Source organism: Lathamus discolor, chromosome 2 (genome assembly GCF_037157495.1).
Source record: "Lathamus discolor isolate bLatDis1 chromosome 2, bLatDis1.hap1, whole genome shotgun sequence".
NCBI lineage: Eukaryota > Metazoa > Chordata > Aves > Psittaciformes > Psittacidae > Lathamus > Lathamus discolor.
The window spans coordinates 92683433-92707374 of NC_088885.1; the positions used below are offsets into that span (position 1 = coordinate 92683433).

General features: G+C 41.9%; 1 long non-coding RNA gene across 1 annotated transcript in view; it reads left to right on the forward strand.

The window, feature by feature from the left end:
* Positions 1-23942, forward strand: part of LOC136009308 (uncharacterized) — a 38407-nt gene that overhangs the window by 13376 nt on the left and 1089 nt on the right. The gene's annotated exons all lie outside the window — the stretch shown is intronic.

The window sequence follows — 23942 nt, forward strand, 5'->3', positions numbered from 1 at the left end:
AATTGATGAACCTCTTCCATTCATCATTCCCCTTGCCTGCTAGAATGACGGGACAAGGCACAACACAAAACTCAGCAGATGACAATGAGAGCAGTGGTGCAGGGTCACAATGTTTGCTTAGGAGAGCGACAATTACTCAACAATTTTCCAACAGGCTGAATCTCCCTGTGGAAGTTGTTCCACATTGCTCAAAAAGAGTCCAAGATGTAGAGGAGTCAAACATCTGCAGTTTCAATGGGGCATGCAGCTGAGAAGATGCCTTTGATTCATGAGGACTCTCAGGGTTGCTACTGTATTTTGTGCAGTAACTGCAGAAATTAACAAACATACAAAACAAAGCAAAATGCTACTACTAGTGAACAGCTTCTGCTATCCTCTGGGCCTTTCTTTAATAAGGCATGGATATAAGGTGCCTTCCCCTGTGATGATGTTCTGGATGGCAGGTGGATCTTCTGCTGTGTAGCCCTTGGTGAGTGCCTAAAGCATTGGCTGGCTCAATTGATGCAGCAAGTTGCAAAATTGGCTGATTGTAAGTGACTTGCTGCTCCTCAGTCAGGCTAGAATAGATGCTATTAACAATATAAGGAGGATAGGTGCACAGGTCTCTGCTCCAAGGCAGAGAAGTTCTTGTAAATTGGGTGTTGCAAAGGTCACATTTAGCTTTTGTCCTGTTGCTACTAGCCCCTGGGGCCTCTCTGACAGCACGAAACTATCTTAAAAGTGGTCACAAGTGAAATTTAAGCTGACTGTGAGTAGTTGTAACAGCATAAAGAAGCCTGACTCTAAATAAGAGCCAGGCACAAGGGGAAGACATATACAAAAGCTCTGCAGGTAATGAAGGGATTGTTTGTTTCCAGCACAGCAGCTGGAGATGAACTACCACCATTCGATAGCTTTTAGGGCAAAGACGGTCTAGTTAATCTGAGCTGCCCTCAGCCCACATTCCAGATGGAGGCATCATGCTCTAAGAAATAGAGATGTCCTGTGGAGGAGAAAATAATTCAGCTACAGATTGACCTGTCTCCATAACAGCAACTGCATGCTGATTTTTACCTCTAAAATTGTCAGCATTTTAAGATCTACTCAGAATCATTAAATGAGAATCATTCGGCCTCGTGGCTGAAAGGAACAGGGTCCTACCTGCTTCATACATAGGGAGCAGCAGGCTGTTTGCTGCTGGGAAATGTCTCACACAAGAGGTCATAATGTCAACATGACAGAGCTGAAGATAGTCCTTGGTCCAGAAAAACATGCCATAAACTAACTCAATTCATCTTAAAAGACAGAAAAGAGGAATTTGTGCTGAAGCAGCTTGCTACCTTACATCTCAGATTGCCAATCTCTCTTTGAAGCCTCTGTGCAGAGGCTGCATTTCAGTGCTGCTGACTAAGAGAAAGAACAGGTCATGGATAAGCAGCCTCATTCTGAAAACATTTTTGGCCACCCCACTGGTGTTCAGCAGACTATTCTGAAACCCATAGAGACCTTCTAGGGTGACTTAGACACCCAAATGCAACAGACTACTACAACCTGACTTTGGAGTAGCACAATATCCTGAGATCAGGGGCACAGTGCATGTTTTGTGATTTCCTGCCCTGTCCCCGGATGTTGCAAGAACTCCTGCCATCAGGCACGTGTCTCCAGGGAGTGTTCAAGGACCATCTATGCAGACAGTTTCCTTGTAGAACTGCTATGGTGTGCAAACTGGGAGAGCTTGCTCCTTTGTTCTCCTGAGTACGGAACTATTCATGCACGTTACGGTGGCTGTGCAAGAAAAGGAAATGTTCAGAGCATACATGCACCCTTTCCTCTGTCACCGGTGGGCATGAATGCAGGTCTCACTGTTTCTTTTAATCACACATGACCACAAGCTGTTTCCCAAATGCTGCTTTTAAAAGCAGCTTGTGGATGTGGAGAAATATAGGGTAAGCAGCACAGCCAGATTTGCTGAGAGGGTTGTGGCTGCCTAGAGCACCTAAGGGTGAAGAAACCAGACTTCAGCCCAGCCCTCTCTCTTCTGCCTCCCTCCTCTGTTGCAGCTGTAGCTATATCCTGCCTCCTGCTCTGTTGCTATGCCGGCTTCAGTCAGAGGTTATCCATATGGTAATACACAGCTAGTGATGGACAAGTACATTACTTTTATAGCATAACACAGAATAAATGAGCAAGATAAACTGAGGATGAGCATAAGTTTCTGGAGGACTGCAGGGTCTTCCCGAAGCAGCATAAAAATTGCTGCTTGACTAGATGACCTGTGCCACATCTGCTTGCTTTCCCTGGGCATGGATGCACTGGCTAAAGTTCACTGACAACACCAGCACATCCACTCAAGCTGGAAGAAGAACGTGTGTGTGTACGTGTTCATGTGTCCTGGGGCTTTTGTTTTCCAACTTAATTACAATACCTTGGGATGTTCTTCTAATATCCTGTCCCCTATCTTGATACAACAGTCACTCCTACAGACCTCTGGGGGTCTCTGGCCAAAGCCTGTGTTGCATGAGAATTATGGCTCTGCCTTGCAGTCTCAGGAGGCTGTGGTGGCTGTGATTTAAGGACTTTTCTCACAGAAGATGCCCTAGGAAGGCTGGTGCCTCTACTAGACCTTACTGTCCCAGTGGCAGGAGCAGTTCATCTTTCCCAGAGCCCCAGTAGTTCGATGCCCCAAATGGACATAAACTACTGCTGATTTCAGCCTGTTCACAGATTTTCAGCAACAAACTGCAGCGGCTGAGAAGCAGAGGCACTGCCCATTCTGCTGACCTAGCCAGCATACAGTAACTCTTGGCAGATGGATGGGCACTGTAGCACCTTAAGCTCCCCACCAGCATGAATCCTAGCCCAGTGATAGCAGCAGACACACAGTGAAATCATGGAAGTTGTTTCATTGGAAACTGACAAAGTAATATGTGTAATACAAAGACCAGAAGTGCCCAATGCCCGATTTTTTTACCTCAAGCTTTCAGTTGACCCACAAACACACATTGGCTCAGGCCACTCAGGTGGCAGGATGTTCTCTCTTCTGAATTCTGGAAGACCAGCAGATTCCCAGAAATTACTGCTGTGTGTGTTTTGTCTTGTTTCTACGTGCCCCATTGTTCCTCCTGTTTCGCATGTCCTTTTGCATTCCTATATCCAGAATCATTTCTAGTTTCCTGTACATGCTGGTGTCCAGTACAGCCTCATAGAGCCTGATTGGCCCACGGTCAACTCTTCATAATAAAAATTACATAGTATTGTCTGGTATAAGTCATAGATAGTGGAGAATAATGTTCTTCTTTTTCTCTCTCTCGTAGGAAGAAATCTGAGGAGACTTTGGTAATCCTGCCATAATGCTTTGTGTTACTCCAGAGACCTTCAGAGGCCACTGAGTTACAAATAGTTATCAATTTGTGAGACTTGAGCAAGCTTTATGTAGCAGTTTGGCACGAAGCGTTACTGCAATCAGCACTAATTTCACCTATAAACAGGTGCTAGTTCCCATTCTTGAGGGATTTCTTTGGTGGGAGGAAGTATATTAAAAATAGACACTCTTAGTTTTGCAATTATCTCAGAAAGCGAGTTAAAATGCAGTTTTAAGGGTAACTCTTTACTGACAATAGATTCTGTTTTTAAGCAGCGTGATATGGTATCATTCTCTGAGGTAACTGAGATTTTGGAATTAAAAACTCCTTCGTTGTGTAACTTCCCAAATCCTCCTCTCCATTTCCTTGTCCTTCCTATACTATAGGATGATTTTTCCAGTAGGTTGCGATCTTCAGTAATCAGATAATACACTTTGGTGGCAAAAAGCTTCAGCACCACAAAATTCATATAGAACCTTGATGTTATTAAGATGTGTCAATCTCCTTTTAAAAAAGAAAACTAAACTTTGCTCCAAGCAAAGCATACTTAGCTTGGAAATTCCAATTATTTTAGTATTAACTGGACATTAATGCTAAAATAAGAGAACAAAACCTCTGCCCCACCCTGACTTCCCCCAGCAAATAGTGTTGTTTTACTTAAAAGCAGCCATTATCTAGGGAGGGAAAGTGGTGTTTTATCCCTCATTGCACAAAGACTACAAAGGCATCTTGGTATGAGATGCTCTGTCTCCAACACTTTTGCATGGGAAATCAGTAAACATTTTTTCAGCATTCCCTCTTGAGAGGCACTCCTGTGGTTTTTAGGAAAGGTGTTGAGCTGACTCCAGCCTTTAAAAAGTAACTTTGCTAAGTTCAGTGCAGTAAGGTGAGGTAGGAAGGAAACTTGTCTTCCGGACATTTAGTCAGCAGAAGCAATACCGTGAGACGAAAAAGCCAGACAGCAGTCATTATGGCTTAACATCACTCAAAGAGTGAAATAAAGCTGGAGAGCTGGCCAAGAAGTGAAGTCATGCTGAACAGCATATGGTCACCTTCTAATTGAAAGCCTTATATGACACCGTTGCTGGTATGTCCCATCTGGATGGAGTGGTTCTCAACCTCACCATCCTATCAAAGGTGGATTTTTCTCAAGCCTCATGCATGTTAGGCGTTAAAAAGTCTTTTACACACAACAAACAGGACTAAGCTGGCCCATGAGCTCTAAGATGACAGAGCTTTTTGGACAAAGGTTTCCAGAATTTGTCTCACTTTTGGAAATAGCTAAGCTGTGGCAGCTAAAACTGTGTCCCTCCTTTCTCTAAACAAGTAGATACAAACAAGTTAGTCTGAAGCATCTTTGCAGTATGGAAAAATCTCATCTCAGTATGGATGTGCCTAAATAAAAAGTCTGTCAAGCAAGAATGACCTATTAACTTGTCTCCCCTGCAACTAAGGTGAACATTCAACATAGAAATGCCTCATACCCCTTTTTTTTTTCTGTTTCCTCTGTACTTCAGCCAACCTGTGCTTCAGGTTAGGAACAGTGTAGTTACAGTGTTTGAGGTTCACTAGCCAAAACTGGCCCTATAACTGAGGCAGTGCCATCTGGCCTTGCTGTTCATGCCCATTAATAATTTTCAGCTTTGGCTGGTGGCTGAGCAGAAAGTGTCTGTCACTAACAGAGTCAGCCCGGTGCCACTTTCTACCTCAGCTCCATCCAGGATCACAGATCATTACCAAAGACGAAAACCAGCAGGAATCCAGGATTTTACTCCCTATTACAATTAGTTAAGCTACTAAACCAATTCTGATTTTGCAGGTCTTTCTGATAACCTCCCAACATAACAGGCAAGGAAGCTTTTGACAGAAAGATTTGTTCTGTAGCTGTCTTGCTCAGTGCTCACTAGCTGTTGGAGGCAAAGAAATCTGTAGCTCTGCAGCTTCAGGGCACATGGCTTAGCTCAGCAGTCAGTTTCCCAGGACACAGTTGTAAGGATTACAAGCTAACTACTCATTGCTACAATCTGTCACTAGACATTAATGTGGGGGCAGAACTCGTCCATTAGAGTTTTTTGGAGGTTGCTAATGATATAATGGTAAGGGAGGGAAAACTTTTGATGGCACAGCAAACGAAGAGACAGAACTGAAGCCAAAAAGTAAACCAAAAATAAATCTTACAAACCAATAAAATCAAGTAGAACAAAATTCACATTAAGTGGCTTTATATTTGCATTCACCTTCAAGGTCTCATTTATGCAATTATCGTTTGTAGTATGGTATTGATACTTTTGCAAAGGGAAAACTGTACTGATTGGTGGGGGTTTTAAGAGAGCAAAAAATAAAAAAATAATGTTCTTGTAAACAGGGATGGCTGGAATATTTCAAACACATTTTGCTATCCTGAAGGCTGGAGCTCAACTATTTATCAGTAATGGCTCAGATACTAAAACTCACGCTGCTCATCTAAATCACTTATGAGAAGGAGCTGGTTACAGAAAATTAATTTCCTTTGCCTTGGAGGTGTTTCTTGCATTGTATAGCCATTTGCAGATATGAGAGGTGGGCCAGCTTTCTGGAAGCACTGGGTTCCTAAAGAAACTGATTATGCATCCAGAAGGATTTCTGAAGTCCCTGAATAGCTCGTAATCTATTTCTGAGGGCTTCGGTTCACTGTGATACCCCTGTAGACCTCACCAGGTATATATTTGAATCCCTAATGTCTTGGAAAATATACTGCAACTACCTCTCCCTGTTTGTGACACTGAGTGTTTTCTTATTTATCTGCATTTTGGAAATCCTTAGCATACATTTTAAGTAAATTTATTTCTCAAAAAACAGGCTCCAGGGATGAGATAAGTGCTTTTATGAGAAACTGTAAGAAGTCCTGTGAGATCTATCTCAAACAGGCCGTGCTGATTACCTTTTTACAAGGGCAAATGGTAGCAGTTTGTGGTTTGAAGCTTGGGGCATCTCCTGAGATACAATAAGTTTGCGTCCAACCAGCATGCAGTGCTTGCCACTGATTTCACAAGGTCTGCATATATTTTACAGTTTTTAACATATGTAAACTATGCCTATGTCAAACATTTATGCTATTCCAGCAAGTCATAATGTAAGTCAGTCTGTCAGTCATGCCCCCACACAGATTTATTATATCTTTTGATTGCCAGATACAAGTGAATTGAAAACAAAGGCTCCTAAAATGGTTTTCTTGCTCTTCTTGTAAGTAATCAATTACTCTTAAATTACTTAATACAGGTATGATTTATGATGTCTTTTTCACATTCTCCCTTTCTGCTCTGTCCAAATGTTCAAAATATACATCTTCCCTATAAATTCCTCTTCTCTTTGCAAGCAGCACAAAATGATTTTCAGCCAGCAGCTGAGATTGCTTCCAGCACAGAGTAATCATGATCCAGCAGTGGGCTTTGCTAGTCAGGTATGACCCAGCAAGTCCCAGTGCACGGGAACTGCTGAGTATCCGATGGGGCTGTGATGAACCCCATCAGTGTCAACATGCTCAGCAGCCCCTGCTGGTAACAGGGACTGCGGTGCTGTGGTGGCAATGAAATCTTGGTACTCTGGTTAGGCATGAACAACACGTACTTGATGGAAGATAACTGGCGAAATAGTCATAAATCAGCATGTTGTCAGTAATGGACAGACCAAAACCTTAACTTCATATTGTTACGATGTGATCTGTCTTGCAAACAAAGTCATAGGTTAAATGGACCAATTCTGCTAAGTATCTGGGAATAACTCAATATAGATATGGCGGGTGTCATTTCTATGTCAGTTTAAGCTGATCTAAGATTGTATTGCTGCTGAAAATGATGTCTTATTCCCTCTTCAAACTTGTGGTTTCAGGTCTTTTTGCCCTCCTCACAGTAACGCAAGTAAAAGGGCAGGCAGACACAAGGCAGGGGGACAGACAGATGACCCTTTCTGACAGGGGCTCAGCTGCAGGGGCAGCCTGAAAGGAACAGAGGTTCTCTGCTATCTACAAGACAAAGGAAATAAATACACAGAGAAGAATCGTACCGAAAGCTTTCTAACTGGTTACAGCACAAAGTAGGGGATGCACTACAGGAGGAGCACAAATCTCCTTTGAGCATTAAGCACTCCTGCATTGTCTAGAGGATGCAGAAGTTGTGTTGGCAAAGCAGCAGAGGTGCAACAGCAGCAGGTCAGTGCTGAACTTGACTGCTGTCAATAACTGAGAGATGGTTAAACTTGATGTCTGAAAATCAACCATCTTTTTGTGGTTTTGCCTGTGAAAGTAAGCTACACTTAGGAAATGTGGTGCTAAAATATTCAATAAATTATTCAATACAAAAGAAATTAAGTTATCTACTTCCCAAGTGCTAATCTGGGAACATGTCCAATTTCTGTCTTCCTTCTACTGCACAGTTTCAGACCAGAGCCATGTCTTTCCACTTCCTCAGTGCTCTGCCTTCTGACTTCCTTGTTCTGTATCTGCCTAGCATCCACAACCCCAGGGTGAAGCATCTGTGGGAGTTTAGTGTTGCCAAAGGGTCACTCAGAGCAAGCATGGGAGCCATGAGCCCCTGCCTCACAAGGCACATGGAGGTGGCCCTATGAGAACTGCCTGCAGCACCTTTCTCTTCACCCAGATCTGGGCAAGGTAATTTAGGAGCTGAACTGCCTTTCTGTCAGCTCAGAACAAATGCCGGTGCAGGGCAGTTTCATGGGATGATGTAACTTTATGGAGTGAAGGCTGCCTGGGCTATGCGGGGTCAGGGACAGCCCACGTCTGCCTAAGACTGGCTTTGACACAAGTGAATTCCAGAGCATGAGCTGAAAGGCCTCAGTGCCATTGGCACTAAGTTTGAACTTTTCACTGGCAGCACACCCAAGCTTTAGCAGAAGACAGGCTCTTTTAGCCCTGTCCTCATGAAGAGATAGGGTGTTTAAGACACCACCGCCGGCATTTAGAGTTTCTCTTTGAGAAAAAATTGACAGCAAATACCCATGTTCTAGAAGGGTTTCATGGGAGCTAAAACAGCAGCTCAAGTGCTCATCATGCATCAACACGTGGTGTTGTAGTAGTTGTTAAGTTTTCTGTTACCTTGCTATCACTTGGACTTCAAGAGCTTGTTAAGGTTCTTTGTAGTACAGCTTCAACAAGAAATAAGAAAAAAACAGGAACACAGCTGCAGTTGCATAGAAAGGTTGAAAGCCACATTGGTAATGCAGTCTCAGATGTTCCTCAATGCAAGGTGTTCATTTTCTCATTCTGCACAACAGTAATTTTTCTATTCCTACCTGCTGCTGCAACCACTGCCTTGTTCACAGTTCATTGTTCAGTTACTGCCCAGTCTTTAAGAAAGGATGTTTATGAGATAATCCATCTTTCTTCATACGCATAATAAAAAAATTGACTATATTAATAAAGCACCTACAGTATTCTAAGTTCTTTTCTTTATTGTTAGTGTAAATCATGAATCCCCCTCAGCCCAAATTATACCACAGAGCACAATTCTTACAACTCAGAACTTTCAACTAGTTTTTGTTTCGGTTTATAGCAACTTACCTTCTCTACTTGCTAGTATACCCCCAGCTATTATACTGCCTTAAAACACTATTTAGAAACAAAGCATGCATTAAGGTTTTTGGAAATCACATTGTTACTTGAAGATTTAAGCAAAGCGTTTACAAAGTTATGCATATCAAGACACTGGGATTGTGCAATTATTCCTCATCAACCTCCAGACTTCCATACACACATTCCATCACAGCTGGAATTGCTTCCACTAAGACTTCTTGGCAAGTATTGTGAATGATGACTACAGAAATCCTGTGACATTCAGAACTTTGGCATAATGAAAATTAATCTTCATTTTAGGAACATGGAAGCAAGCAAATGTGAATGTTAAAGTAATTAAAAACTTGCCAGTTTGGGAATGCTGGGCATGAGTCTTGAACTTCTGACTAATGTCACTTTTTCACAGCTGTGATGAATGTGCATACAGAGAGATGCACTGAATTCTAAGATATTTAACTCTTGCAAGCCTGTATCATGATCCCTCTGTGTAGTCTGGTGCAATTCCGAATGAAGCTACCAAAACCACTTCTATATTGTAGTTAGGATATTTTACCTGCCTTTGTTTCTAACATGGTCCATGACTGCTAGTCCCAATGCTAGAGCTGAGGGCAAGCCATAAAAATATGGAAAAGTATTCAGTTCTTCCCATTGTTCTCTATTTTGATTCTGGAACTAAGAAGAGCACTTCCTCTTCCCAATTTTATGTGCCCATGGCCAGCAGGCAATGAAGCAAAAGAAGACATTTCACACATATTAACCTAATTTCAAGCATAAGACTTATACTTCTGGTAAAAACTCTATTAGTGTAAGACTGTAATGACTAATCTTATGCAACTAGGCTAGAGAAACTCAAAGAAGAACAAAACCCTTTCTGCTTGTCCACCAGTATTCCTGATTTGACACAAGAACATGACTGTCACAGGATGTGAGGTATTCAACCATCGAAATACTTGGAAACATACAATGTCTGGGACCAAAATTTAGTTCCAGGGTAAGGGTTTCACAGTCAATTGTTGCATACCCAATATACTGAACCCAGCCTTGGACTGTCATCTACAATGTTAACTTCATTTTAACTCAGACAGAAATTAATTCACTGGCAGCTGAAGACATCCAACATTCAGTTCCTAACTAAGAACGTTCAAAAGCAAACAATCTGCTGTTGTCTTTCAAGATGAAAGGCATGCTGTCCTTTGGGTTAAACATGTAGCTAGGCCAAATATTCCTTTCCTTTCTCCCAGCCCAACCTGGTGAGACTGTGGAGAGCAGGCTGGGTTAAAGCCCAAAGTGGCAATGCCACATCTAGATGTACAGGAGGACCGCAGATTCAGTAGGTGGTGAATTTAGATTGTATTTCTCTGACATACTTGCCTTATAGGCAGTGCTTCTCTAGTATTCCCTCACAGTCACAGCTTCTCCCTTAGAGCTTCTGCAGAGAAAGAAAAGTGAGCAAATCCTGATTCGTAAGACTGAAGTTGTGATGCAACTTCCCTCAGCCGTGAAAGACCAGGGAGGTCTGTGAACTTCAGTCTCAGCCTCATTTTTCTCTTCCTTTCTTTACCACAGGGAAGATGTCAGTCAAGCAGGGAAATGCACGCAGACAGGTAGACTTGGGCGACTGTAGGGTGCTCACATCCTGTGGGGTCTTGTCTTCCCCAGAGGCTTTGGCACTGGTTCTGCCCCTCAAACCCCTTAGTCCACTTTTGTAAGGGAAGGGCGTGCAAGTGCCACTTCTCCAGGAAGGAGGCAGAGTCAATAAGAGACTACTCTCATCAGTCTCTTGAGGCCAGCCTGAGGACAACCTATCCAGTGTTGTTGCCTATTCCACTCACTCAACAGGCACCAACATATTGCAGTGGGATGTGTTAAAATGAAAACACCCTTCATGTACTCTTCTAATGGGGTATGTTGTGGGATCCCTCATTCTGCCTCTGCTCTTCCTTTCCCAGGAAACTGCAGGAACAGGCTTCACCAATGCAAAGGCCATGTAAGGCAGTTTACCCCTTGTTTAATGGGGTAAACCTTACCTTTAATGAGTTTCAGCACATCTTCACAGAATGTTTACATGCGTTTAGCTTGATCTTTTTTTCTTCAGTTCATTAAACCAATAATGAAGATAAAGCTCAAGTAGTAGGACTGTTAGTGAGCTGGTCATGGCTAAAGTGGAACAACCATTAAAACCTGAACTAACTGCTTCAGGTAGGATTTCTGGTTGTAGAAGGATTAACTTAAGCATTTTGCTGTACTACCAAGGTCTTTTTTCTTTTCATGTAATAGAAATTAATCTATTAATCTTCAATGTGCATATCTCCAGAAAGAGACAAACAGGAACATTTTAATTTTCAATAAACATTTCTGGTGGATGAACACAGTTAAGTACCATCATATAAAATATCTGTGATAGCTTAAGGGTGCAGAGTGAAACTATGTGAATAAATAAAAAAGTGGATGAATATAAAAATGTATATCTAAACCACAGAAGTCTTCTTTAAAGTAAGAAATCAGGATTAACCAAAGCACATGTATATATTTGTGTGTACGTACCTATGTGCTCAACCAGCATTTCAAATCCCTTCAAAACCATCCACTTCTGTTTGAACAATATGCACACATACAGTTATGTGATACTATTCCATGCAGAAAAAAAATGCAGGTAATCGAAGAATCATGGCAAAATAATTATAGAAATTAATTTATAAACATATGTATACTGATACATTTCGTGTTACAAAGGGCGAGAAGAGCAGCTGAAACTGGTGGGGCAGCAACATCAGGAGCCACTGCGTGCAGGGTACAGGAAAGATTTTGACAAGAAAGAGGGATGCAGGGAGAAATGATCTTGAGGAACTAAAGCCCAGGACAGAAACAATGACAGAGATGAGAAAGACATTGCTTCTGGACAGGAGCATCAGAAGGTAGATAGGAGTTGAGAACAGATGGCACTGAGACAACACAAGAGTAGGGCAAATCATGGAGATCAGATGAAGCAAGTTTGCTGATGACACAAAACTGGGAGGAGTGGCTGACACACCAGAGGACTGTGCTGCCATTCAGCGAGACCTGGACAGGCTGGAGAGTTGGGCGGGGAGAAACTGGATGAAATTTAACAAGGGCAAGTGTAGAGTCTTGCATCTGGGGAAGAACAACCCCATGTACCAGTACAGGTTGGGGGGTGACCTGCTGGAAAATAGTGAAGGGGAAAGGGACCTGGGGGTCCTGGTGGATAGGAGGATGACCATGAGCCAGCAATGTGCTCTTGTGGCCAAGAAGGCAAATGGCATCTTAGGGTGCATTAGAAAGGGAGTGGTTAGTAGGTCAAGAGAGGTTCTCCTCCCCCTCTACTCAGCCTTGGTGAGGCCGCATCTGGAATATTGCGTCCAGTTCTGGGCCCCTCTGTTCAAGAAGGACAGGGAATTGCTTGAAGGAGTCCAGCGCAGAGCCACAAAGATGATTAAGGGAGTGGAACATCTCCCTTATGAGGAGAGGCTGAGGGAGCTGGGTCTCTTTAGCTTGCAAAAGAGGAGACTGAGGGGTGACCTCATCAATGTTTACAAATATGTGAAGGGTAGGTGTCAGGATGATGGAGCTAGGCTTTTTTCAGTGATATCCAGTGATAGGACAAGGGGCAATGGGTGTAAACTGGAGCATAGGAAGTTCCACGTTAACATCAGGAAGAACTTCTTTACTGTAAGAGTGACAGAGCACTGGAACAGGCTGCCCAGGGGGGTTGTGGAGTCTCCTACACTGGAGATATTCAAGGCCCGCCTGGACAAGTTCCTGTGTGATGTACTGTAGGTTACCCTGCTCTTGCAGAGGGGTTGGACTAGATGATCTTTTTAGGTCCCTTCCAACCCTTGGGATTCTGTGATTCTGTGATTCTGTGAAGACTGGATGGGATTCGCCAAGCAAATACATGGATCAAAGACAAATGACAAGACTAGAAAACATTTCTGTAGACAAGTCCCGAGAAAAGAATATGTGTTATAAGGCGGTGGTGAAGCAAAAAAGGAAGAAATCATATCCACAAATGTGAATTTATCTAGGTTTCACAGCACATATCTAGAAAGGGTGGGGCTAATTTGCCGTTTCTATTGAGCACTTGGATTAATTAACTTCTTTTTATCTCTTTAAAGTATTTTGATGCATAGTATTTATCCTCTGCACCCTCCCACAAACACATGTATCTACAGCACAAAGAAACAAACCGCCAAAAGATAAAAAGTACTAGCTGAAAAATTGTTGATGAATTCCTCAGGGCTTTGAGAAGCAGCGAGTAACAACCACCAAAACAAATACCATCTGCAAAAGAATATTTTTAAACTAACTTGTTCACTGAAGAATTTTCATATTTATTATAAAACACACTATGAAGTGGTTTGCCTGGATTTTGAAGGGGAATGTCCTGGAAGCTAAATCATAATAAAAATTGTAATAAAAGATGAAAAATGAAAAAAAGACTGTATTAAAGCTTGCTTATTATAATATAGTAACCCCAGGAAGTTTTTTTACTGCACATTTCTTTTTCTGTGGCTAGATGTACACTTCATTTTTTCCTTTCTGTCAAATCTATTTCACTCAGTCTTTGTAGCTTAAACACTTTCTCAGAGGAAGCAATTGTATTTCTCTGTTGTCTCATCATCTGCTCCTAGTCAGGTATAAGTTTTACCTGTGACAATATGAAGCCAAAAGTTCTTGAAGATTGTTTCACAAGATCTATAAAAGCTTTAGATTTCATTGAAGGTTTATTTATTCTACTGAATAGATGTACTATTTCAACAGGGTGAGAATAAAATTCACACATGCAAAAATCAGTAAAAGGTCTGCTAACAATATTTTGATCATTAATAATGAATTTGTAATGGACTAGTCAAAATAACTACTTGGCTTCTTTTCAATACTATTGATTAATAAGTCTATGGAATTTATTGAATCAACTAGAGAGAAATATTTCTATAAACAAATAAGATACCGATTATTGAGCTGAACAACAAATCAAAAGCTCTTGTTCAAGTTCTAGCAGTGCAGGAAATGTATATCCTGCGTAGACAAATTTTACACTTAAAGGCATACACAGCAAAGGAATGCAAAATTTTCCTTTCTTAAAAAGGGAAAATGCCAGTTCCTGATTGGAACACACACACAAAACTATTATGTGCAGTAGTGGCAAATGCCACAGTTAAATATTTAATGATCTTATGATCAAAAATTTTTTATAGATCCTGTAAATGGCATTAATTTTTCATTCATTACTTTTTTATTTACTTTTTTCTTTTTTTTTTTTTTTAAATACTACTGGATGATGATGTCTACTGGTCTGCTATATGTACTTGGGTAAACCCTTGATGGCCAATAGAGATCAGAAGTGTGGTACATGTGAGATTTTGGACCTGGAAATGGAATCAATGTTCCACCAAACTACCCTGAAATGCAGAGGAAACTTTAACACTCTCGTCTGCTCATGACCTGTCAGAACAAATCATCTACATGTGATGGGATATGATGGGAATGGAAGAGAAAATAAACCAGACATGAGAACATCTTTTCTTCCTAGTTTTTGGTGCTGGATATTCCTTTGCAAACTTATCTTCCATCAAGACCCTGTATATGAAAGTGTCCACTGGAAGTGTTCCCTGCTCCAGTGGACAATATGGCCAGGAAAAGGAGCGAAACATGGCATGTCCTGTCAGCCCACAGCAAGATTCAGGCTTCCTTAGATGAAGTATTCTTCTTAATGTACTTCCAAGAGCTAATTTTTTTCTAAGTAAGTTTACTATTATTTGAAGGGAAAATACTAGAGCTACTTACCTTCAGTCAGATAGATCACTTGTGGGATTCTGCACTTCTGACTTGTCAAACACTGACTCATTCAACCTTGCAGTAATATCCCCTGAAAGAAGATCTCCACAGAAATCGTAATGGACTTGGAATACAGTGCTATGCTCCTTCTAAATAGCATTAAAGCCAAAGGTCTGTGCATCTCATCTCAGCAAATCCTCAACAGCAAACTTTAGGTCTGAACTGTGGAAATGGTCTAACAAGAAGCTCTCAGTTTGGTATCCTCTCCATTGCTACTTATTCCCTGAGGAGGAAGTTCTTTGCCTCACAGTTACCTCTGGTTTAGTTTCTGTAGCAGGCAAGTGTATATTTATGCCCAGTGCAAGCTATTTGCAGATGGACTGCAGGCGGAGCAGGAGAATTATCCCACACTGCCCCTTCATGCGCAAGATGTGGGAAATCACATCTAAAGCCACAACTACAGCATAGAAAACACTGAGCCCATGATGAAGAGTATTTGATATTTCCAGAAAGTTGAGGGAAAAAAAACACAGCTCCCAAGCCCATGCACACTATTGCTGAGCATACACACAGAAACGGGGCATTAGACAGAGAAGGGGACTATGTGGTGCAACATGCAGCTTGCGCCAAATGCAGGTGTCTGAAACAAGTTGCTCTGGAGGACTCATATCCATCTCTCTCCAGGTAAAATTTGATGGAGAACTTGTATTCCCCACAGGGATGTTACGTGGGGGGAAATACGGATGTACTTCCATAATTTTCACAAGGATCTGACAATTATTAATAGTTAGTCTTCAGATGGCACTTTACATTTACAAATCTCAGTACTAGCTGTATTTAATTAATGATAGGTCCTTAAATACACTGGAGTTGAACTAATGAAGCTTAGAATGACTGATTATTGCAGACAGAAGAATCGTTAACCTTAATAAATCATGTTTGGGACAGTGGATGGGGTAAGTATTAGAAATGTACTTGGACAGTGTATGACAGGCTGGTAAGATATAAATGTAGTCTTCTGGCACAAGCTGTTTTTGTAGTCTTCCAGCTTTTGTCTATTTTCCTGGTAGAGGGATAGCCATAAAGTAAGCTGAGATGGCAGCATGAGGCATAAGAAGATACACAGTGCTTGCTCACGATGCCACAGACATTTGTTTTCTTTGTACAGTATGAGTACTGCCAGGACAGTTACCTACTAATTCCTGATGTTTTTAGCAGGTGCAGAAGCAAGTCTCCAAGTAACCACCAAATCACTGTCACTTTCAGGCTTTTGGAAAGGGACATAATGCACTACTACTAATTAACAGGTATCGTTTTAACATCAGTAATGTCAACATATCAGAGCCTTAATGAAAGACAAGAATAAAGACCTTCACCTGTTTGAGCAGATCACTGTGATGATTTTGTGGTATGAAATTACTTGGGTGAAAGAGTTACCTCTCCAGTCAAGCCAAGAGTGATTCCCTTTTGTGCAAAACAGTACTTCAAAAGCTTTGACCATCAGCATCCATTAGTTACAGGTACTGCATTCTCACAGAAGCCCTACAACTTACTGGCTCTATGCCCTGTATTGCTTCTTGGAAATACCACACACTATCTGAATGTAACATATTTATTTACAACTGCATTTTGAGTATCTCCAGTGTGACTGGTAGACAGATCAATTTTTTTTTATAAAAGTGGCTTTTGGTATTAAATAAAAATCCTGCCTAAGCAGTCTGCATTTAAATTTTACTTTAATATATTGCTGTTAAACTTTCTGTGTCTGCTTCAGTGTTTATAAGAAACACCATTATTCCATGTCCAGATAAGCACCATTCATTTTCCGATACATTTTCTCATCCTTAACCCCTTGATTCAAGGGAAATGGCAGGCACAGATTCTTCAGAGGTTCGAGCAGAGGCTGCAGCAGAGGACCAAGTTATATGATCTTTGACTATCCACCTCTGCACCCTCAGGGTGCCTGGAGGCCTCCTTCCAGCCTTGCTACTTAAGCTTGCTTATCTCCACAGTGGCAAAAGCTGGGTTTAGCTGACTTGTGTTACTGGCTCCAGAATTCTTGCAACAGCACAAAAATCCCCAGAAGGTTGTAAAAAACATTTTCCCAGCTGCACAATTGTTATTTAACTGTACAAAAGGCGACGGCCCACACCAGGACAGCAAGGTGCAGGTATAACCATACTGAATACTGAGGTATCAAATCTAGATGCTATTACTAATAATATCATAAAGTTTCTTGATAATAGTCCAATTTCTTACAATGATCTGCTACATTAAAACAATGTTTATTCTTTCAGTCATGTAAGGTATGTAAGACTTTGCTTCTTTATGCTCAGACCAATTAGCTTCTCCCTACAGAAGCAAATGAGAAGAGGACTCATTTCTTGCTGCAAGCATAGGTAGCTTGGTAGCTATGGTAGCAAGCCTTTGCAAAAGTGAGCCCTGTTTTGGAAATAACAGTGCATGGGTTACAAAGAGTAAAATAAACACGGATTTGTTTACTAATAACCTGTTGTGATAAACAGAAATGAAAAGGATTAGATGCTCCTTTGGGAAACCTCTCTCTTCTTCATGATAATTACCCTGACAGTAGCTTATTAACGCTGTGTCAGCTTTTGTGTACAGTTTTCACAGCAAAATAAAAGAGAATTGATACAACCAAACATGAATGCAAATAACTTGTTTGCTTAGTACATGTTTCAGTGGGTATTTAAATAAACAAATGAAGAGACCCTCACCATTATGAGGCAAAGCAGAAGAATTAAAATCACAACAGAAAGCTGTCAAACCCTCACATTTTGCTGCTCGGGGAATGCATAATACATGCAGTATTTTCTTTGTGGAATCAGAAAGTCATGTCACACAGCACACCTTCACTCTCATGTTCCCCAGTAAGGTCTGGGTTTAAGATTTTGGGGAACATGAAGGGTTCTAGATCTGTGAGGAGCCACATTTCTTGTTCTTTTGCTTAGCTGTAAAAATCATTATAAAATAATATGAATTCATCTTCTACAAGACATTTGTGTTCCAGAGCCCTAGCCCTGGGGAAATGAATCTAGCCGCATTCCCCAGTGGGAGAAACCCCTACCAAGGTTGTGCTGTAACACGTACACTCCTGCTACCACAGTGATCAAGAAACACAGGAGAAACTGCTTGGGTTTTATAAGTAATGCAACATCTATATTTTGTTTAAGGGAATGAAATATTGAGGAAAGGGCTAAAGAAACAGTTTGTGTTTGAAATAGGAAAGAAACCTAATTCTTGGTCAGATCTCTGTTCTCATATAAGTACAAAAGCCCAGCCTTGCTCAATTTCAGGCATAGCTGTGACAGCAGCTCCACCCATATCCTGAAGATAGCCATGGAAAAAGTCAGTGTGCAAGAATGTTACACCATAAAAACCATATTTCTTTTCTGTTTAGTCATTTAGTTCTTCTTGAAGTCTCTCATCTTTATTTTCTCCCTCAAGAGTTCATTGCTTTCTCCTTACCCTGCCTCACTCTAGACAGGAGTGCCCGGCAGGTACTTCACTCACTAACTTAACATCTTCAAACTGAGAACACAATCTGTAGTTTTATAGCAGCCTGCCCTGCTTGGGACATTAATCATGCATTGTTTGTAGGGGTTAGGACTTGGTGCTTTATCATAGAACAAACTCTAAAAATAAACATATCAGTAATATAAACGCACTGGCAGGCTGGGACCTGCTGTTGCTGTTGGAGGTACAGGGAGAAGCTGCTGGGACCAAAATCCATCACCTGGCACATTTCCCCTGACTCTCCCGGCATCACGGTGAGTCAGCCGCCACTCCTTGATTGCCAAAACTACGTCAGCTGCCTGGGGTTAGTCAGAGACAGACCAGGAGAGACGGCTGGCCCTCCCCACATGCTGTCATTAAATAGGCTGTGGCCCTGAATACAGAGTGGCACTGCAGTGGAAGGGCGGCCAGGCCCTTGGAGGGTCTAGAAGCTCTGGGTGGTCTACACAAAGGTGATCAGAGGGCTAGAGATCCTCTCTTACGAGGACAGGCTGAGAGAGTTGGGGTTGTTCATCCTGGAGAAGAGAAGCTCAGGGGAGACCTTATAACAACTTCCAGGGGGCCTATAAGAAAGCTGGAAAGGGAATTTTTACAAGGGCATGTGGTGACAGGACAAGGGGAATAGCTTTAAACTGAAAGAGATTTAGATTAGATATTAGGAAGAAATTCTTTACTGTGAGAGTGATGAGGCAGTGGGACAAGCTGTCCAGAAAAGCTGTGGCTGCTCCATGGAATTGTTCAAGCCCAGGTTGGATGAGGCTTTGAGCAACCCGGTTTAGTGGAAGGTAGCCCTCCCATGGCAGGAGGACTGGAATTAGGTGAGCTTTAAGGTCCTTTCCGAACTAAACCGTTCTATAATTCTCTGATATATAGGTGACGGCCCACAGCTCCACACAGCCTGCTGTTCCCAATTGCCACCCTCTTGCCACCTCTCTGCTGCATCCATCACAAGGTGCCCAGCAGCTGGCCCCACACCAGCCATTGCAGACCCAACCCAAAAGTGGCATCCCATCTCCAGGAATGGCCTGGGATCCCAGGAGCTTCACGTCTTTGTGCTGTGCTGTCTGGCATGCCAGAGTATGCCTCCATCCCAGCAGGACAGAGTATCCCTGCCCACAACCCTGCTGACTCTCAGCCTGGCACCCCTTGCACTGAGAAGAGTAGGTTGATGCTTTGGAGACAAGACTAGGGAGGTGCGCATCCAAATCTCTGGAAATCCAATAGACTTTAGCTTTCTCAAGAAGTGTCCTTTCTCTAGAAAAGCCCATATTATTCTGGGGAGTAATACAGCTACTTTTTAGAAAGGCTGTGAAATGCCATAGAGCAGGGTCTGTGTTTGCACACATATACTAATAATGTAAAACAGATGTTCAAACCCCACCATTTGATCTTTTATAAATGTTTATAATGTTTCCTAGTTAAAAACAGGCAAGTTTTTCTGCTTCAGCAATTAAATGCATGTTTGGCTGCATTCCTATATATCGATAGCATTTATTGTTCATCACATAAATAGCTGAGTTAAAGAAATAAAGAACATCAAATAGGAAATGATTTTTCTACAGCTCACTTTTCCTTCTATTACTTGTCACATGAAGGAAGGAGGCTTTCAAAAGTCCTGTATATATTGCTGCTGCTGTGTTATGTTTAGAATTTTGAGGGCCTTGTTTAATGCTTTGTTATTTTAAGCATATGTAGACATAAAATAGTAATATAGTGATAATTCATATTTACCATTTTGTAGCTGGTCTGATTTGCGCCAATCCAACTGCTTAATTTCTGTTTTACTCATATTTGAGTGGATATTCTGGGAAGGGTTAAAAAACCTGATCTGAGCGTACCTCAAGCAGCTGGGTCCAGTTTTTCTAGGCCTAGATTGGCATTTATTATACATAGGAAATATAACATGGATTGACAACAAGTTTTCTTGCCTTAAATTAGCATATATATCCACAGCATACAGAACAAGGGAAAGTTAAAGGAGTAGTTAGAGAGCACACACTGGACAGTGAAAAAGCTAAAAGCTCAAAAAAATCCAAATATTTCAAAGTAGTGAACTTGACAAGTCAGTTCCCTTCAATGCTAACACAACATCATCAATGACAAGTGCGTCCTGAGTAGACTCATTAAGGGGAATGTCCACAGAAGAATACTCGTACCCTCCTTTTAGATGCAGAACAATCTGGTCATCAGGCAATAATCAACCTGACAGCAATCACTGCGTCTAGCTGAAAGGACTTTTCATAGCACTGTATGAAAGAAGCAGCCTTTTGATGCTCAGCATTTAGCCTTGCCGTTGTCAGGGTGACTGGAAAAGAACTGTGCATAGAGTGGGATAAAACAGAAAAAAGTCAAAACTTCATCAGGGAAAAAAAATAATCCATTTTACAGGAAAAAAATATGGGTTTTAAGTCCTACTGATCACGCCAAAAATTCCTAGAACTACTTTGAATAAAATTAAGTGTTTGGTTTTATCTGGCCATGGAAGAATACAAAATTTAGGGCAAAGCTGAAGTCTGATGTGACAAAATGTTTACAAAATGTTTTTCTTTATTCCAGTCACCTTTAATGAGAGAGAAAAGGAAATGCCTTGAATGAAGGAAAAGGGGAAAAATGACAGATAATTGCATTTTTGAGTGATTTATCAGCCTGCCCACTTTTCAGATCTCGTAACTCCTGGTCTGTGGGGATTTTGCTCTGTGACCAGCATGGGCAAGCCCTGTGCAGCGAGTTTCACAGGTATCTTATTGCAGATCAGGTGCTACTGCGGTGCTGCCGTGCTGCCGCAATGCTGAGCGTCCTACCCTATTGCTGACCTAGAGCAAGATTACTCACTTGAAAAACTGTAACGACCCTAAACCTTCCTAGAAAGGCATTTCCTTGACTTCAGGTACTAAACCAGAGCAAATACATTGTGTTTAAGCCCCAGCACTGTAGCACATGGATTTCAATGAGTCATGTGTGTGAGTAGGCTCTTGTGTTATCCTTGAGCAGTGGTGAAGGAGAAAAGAAAGATCCTTGCATTTTCCCATTAATATTTTAAAAACCTAAGACACAACACATCACCTAGAATTACGTGATAAATACAAGGATAGAACTAATCTGTATTCTAAACTCAAATGCCTCTTGTACATTAAAAAAAATAAGCTTTCAAAGTGAAATACCAAAACTTAGCTGTGCTAACACTGAAATCAACAAAGTAATTTAAAATTATCCTGTTTCCCTGCCTCATAGAATCATAGAATAGTCAGGGTTGGAAAGGACCTCAAGATCATCTAGTTCCAGCTCCCCTGCCATAGGAAGGGACACCTCACACTAAACCATCCCACTCAAGGCTTCATCCAACCTGGCCTGGAACACTGCCAGGGATGGAGCACTCACAACCTCCCTGGGCAACCCATTCCAGTGCCTCGCCACCCTAACAGGAAAGAATTTCCTCCTTATATCCAATCTAAACTTCCTGAACGAGCTTGCTGATTGTCTCTCCAGTGTTTTTCAAAGAATTTTGGTCTTATTCCTCAACCAGCATGGACCAATCTGTAGAACTGCTGCTTTTAAAATTTGGATTTTAATCTCTGATACAAAGCAGCTTGTGGGAAACCAACAAAGCAAGCCATGCAGGAGGAGAACAGCTCCTTCTGCCCTGGTCCATCTCATAACCAAGGCTCCTGAATGAAATTCTCAAGGGCCAGTTTCTTTCCCTGCCCCTAATGAGGAACAAGGCAAACCAAGCTCTTCTGCAATGGCCATGAACTTCAGAGTCTCTGCTGCCAGGGTGCTAAACTGGAGCCCACAGTGTCCAGCTTGTGCAAGTCCAAGAGAGGAGGCTGGAAAGGAGGCTTGCTCGTGCTGTGCTGGGGCCTCCCAGAGAGAGAGGTGCCAGTGCCACCAGTCAGCAGGAGAGCAGTACTTGTGCAGGACTCAGCTTCCTTCTCTAGATAAGAATGACGATGGTTCCTCTCTGACCTGAAGGAGCACAGCAGAAATAAGTGTTTGTCAAGTGCCGAGAACTGTAGTCATAGATGCTACACAAAGGACCACAGAGCAAAGAACAGCTCCTTTCTCAGAATTGAGCTTCTACAACATTTGGTAAATAGCCTATTAAACAATAAAAGAACAACAGAAATTGAGTGTTTACTCATAAGCTGGGTATCATCCACTTTTTTGTGCCAGCTAGAGCTTTGTGGGAATAAAACTATGCAGTCATGCAACAGAAGGTTTTGTCATCGCACCTGGGGGACGACAACCCCTCACTCTCTACTGCTGTAGTTCTTTACTTGGCGAGCATCACAGCCGTTTAGCACTGCCTGCTGTGTACAACTGCTTTATATATTGCCATTTTCTGACTCAGCACAAGACATGCAAACAGTGCGGCTCACTGAAGGAATAAATATTGCAGGAAGACATTTTTCATGGAGGTGAAAGAGAAATACAAACAAGAATAGAGAAATAGTGCAGATTCATAGGGCATGTACATGTGATGATGGTCTTGCCAGGCAGCTGTCAATATTGTCATCAGATAACATATGCTTGCTGGGGGCTGAAACCATGTCCATTTCCTGGGGAACAGAAATGACACAAAGATGGATAAGGAGGACAGCAAAAGAGTCAAGTTTGGTCAAAACTCACTCAGGTTACTTAAAGCACACGGTCTGTTTTCATTTTTTGGCTAAAACTCCTCACTAAAAATGTGTTATGTGATGACAGAAAGAGGGAAATTGCCATCTGCCAGTATGGCAATACAGCCAACAATATTTTCCTATCCAAGCACCAAAACTGCTTTTGGGCCATATATACTCAAGCAGCTGGCAGTCATAGCAAAGCAACAAGCTGCTTCAGTGCTTGGCACACAGCTAAATGAAAACAAAAGGAAAAGAAACAGTGAGAAGATATTGGCAAGCAGTTAGAAACTGGCAAGTTGTTGAGCACTGATCTAGGTCTAGAACCCAGATCATCCATAGCTCCAGGATGAGCAAATCTATGGTTTGGTTTGCTTCTTGCAGGAATGCAAAATTCAGCTTCCTTCCCATGCTGAAGGTACCCAGCTAAGAGACCCCTGAACCACCTGCAACCTGACTGATTTAGCACGCCTTTGTGCATATGTACGTTTATGCTCCCAAGTGACTGGCATCAGGAACTGCAACAATTTGCTGCTTACCCCCTCTCCTCAGCTGCAGGGCAGGAGAACTGCAGTTTGGTTCTCACAGGCAACTGAGGCATTCACTAGTCTTGCTGACATTGGTTCCTGTGAATGATCAGGAGGCCACAGATGCCCCTGAAGTGTTGTCTATCTACATCAGTGGTGCTTGTGCAAAACATGCAGCGTGAAGACTCCTGGGAAGCAGCCCTTGCAAAGCCTGTGGGTGAGGAAAAGCCACATAGTTCTTACTGGCCTAGGTGACAGACCAGCAGATGACACCTAACATGTCATTCACATTTAAAAACTTCTCTAATTGTGGGGCAGCCTTTACAACACAAGCTTGCCTCTCTTGCTCTTTCTGAGAAACATTTTAAGCAATGGGTCTGGCTTTGCTCTGATATTTTTTTTTATAAGTGCACTAGTGGTATATTTTTCCCAATGCTGATGTTTTTGATAGTGAATCTCTCTGAAGTTTTCTGTTTGCTCTTGCTGCTGACATTTCATCCCAGTAGACTGGGAATGTGTGCATGTATCTGTGCTGTGTACTGACGAAACTGCCTTCGAG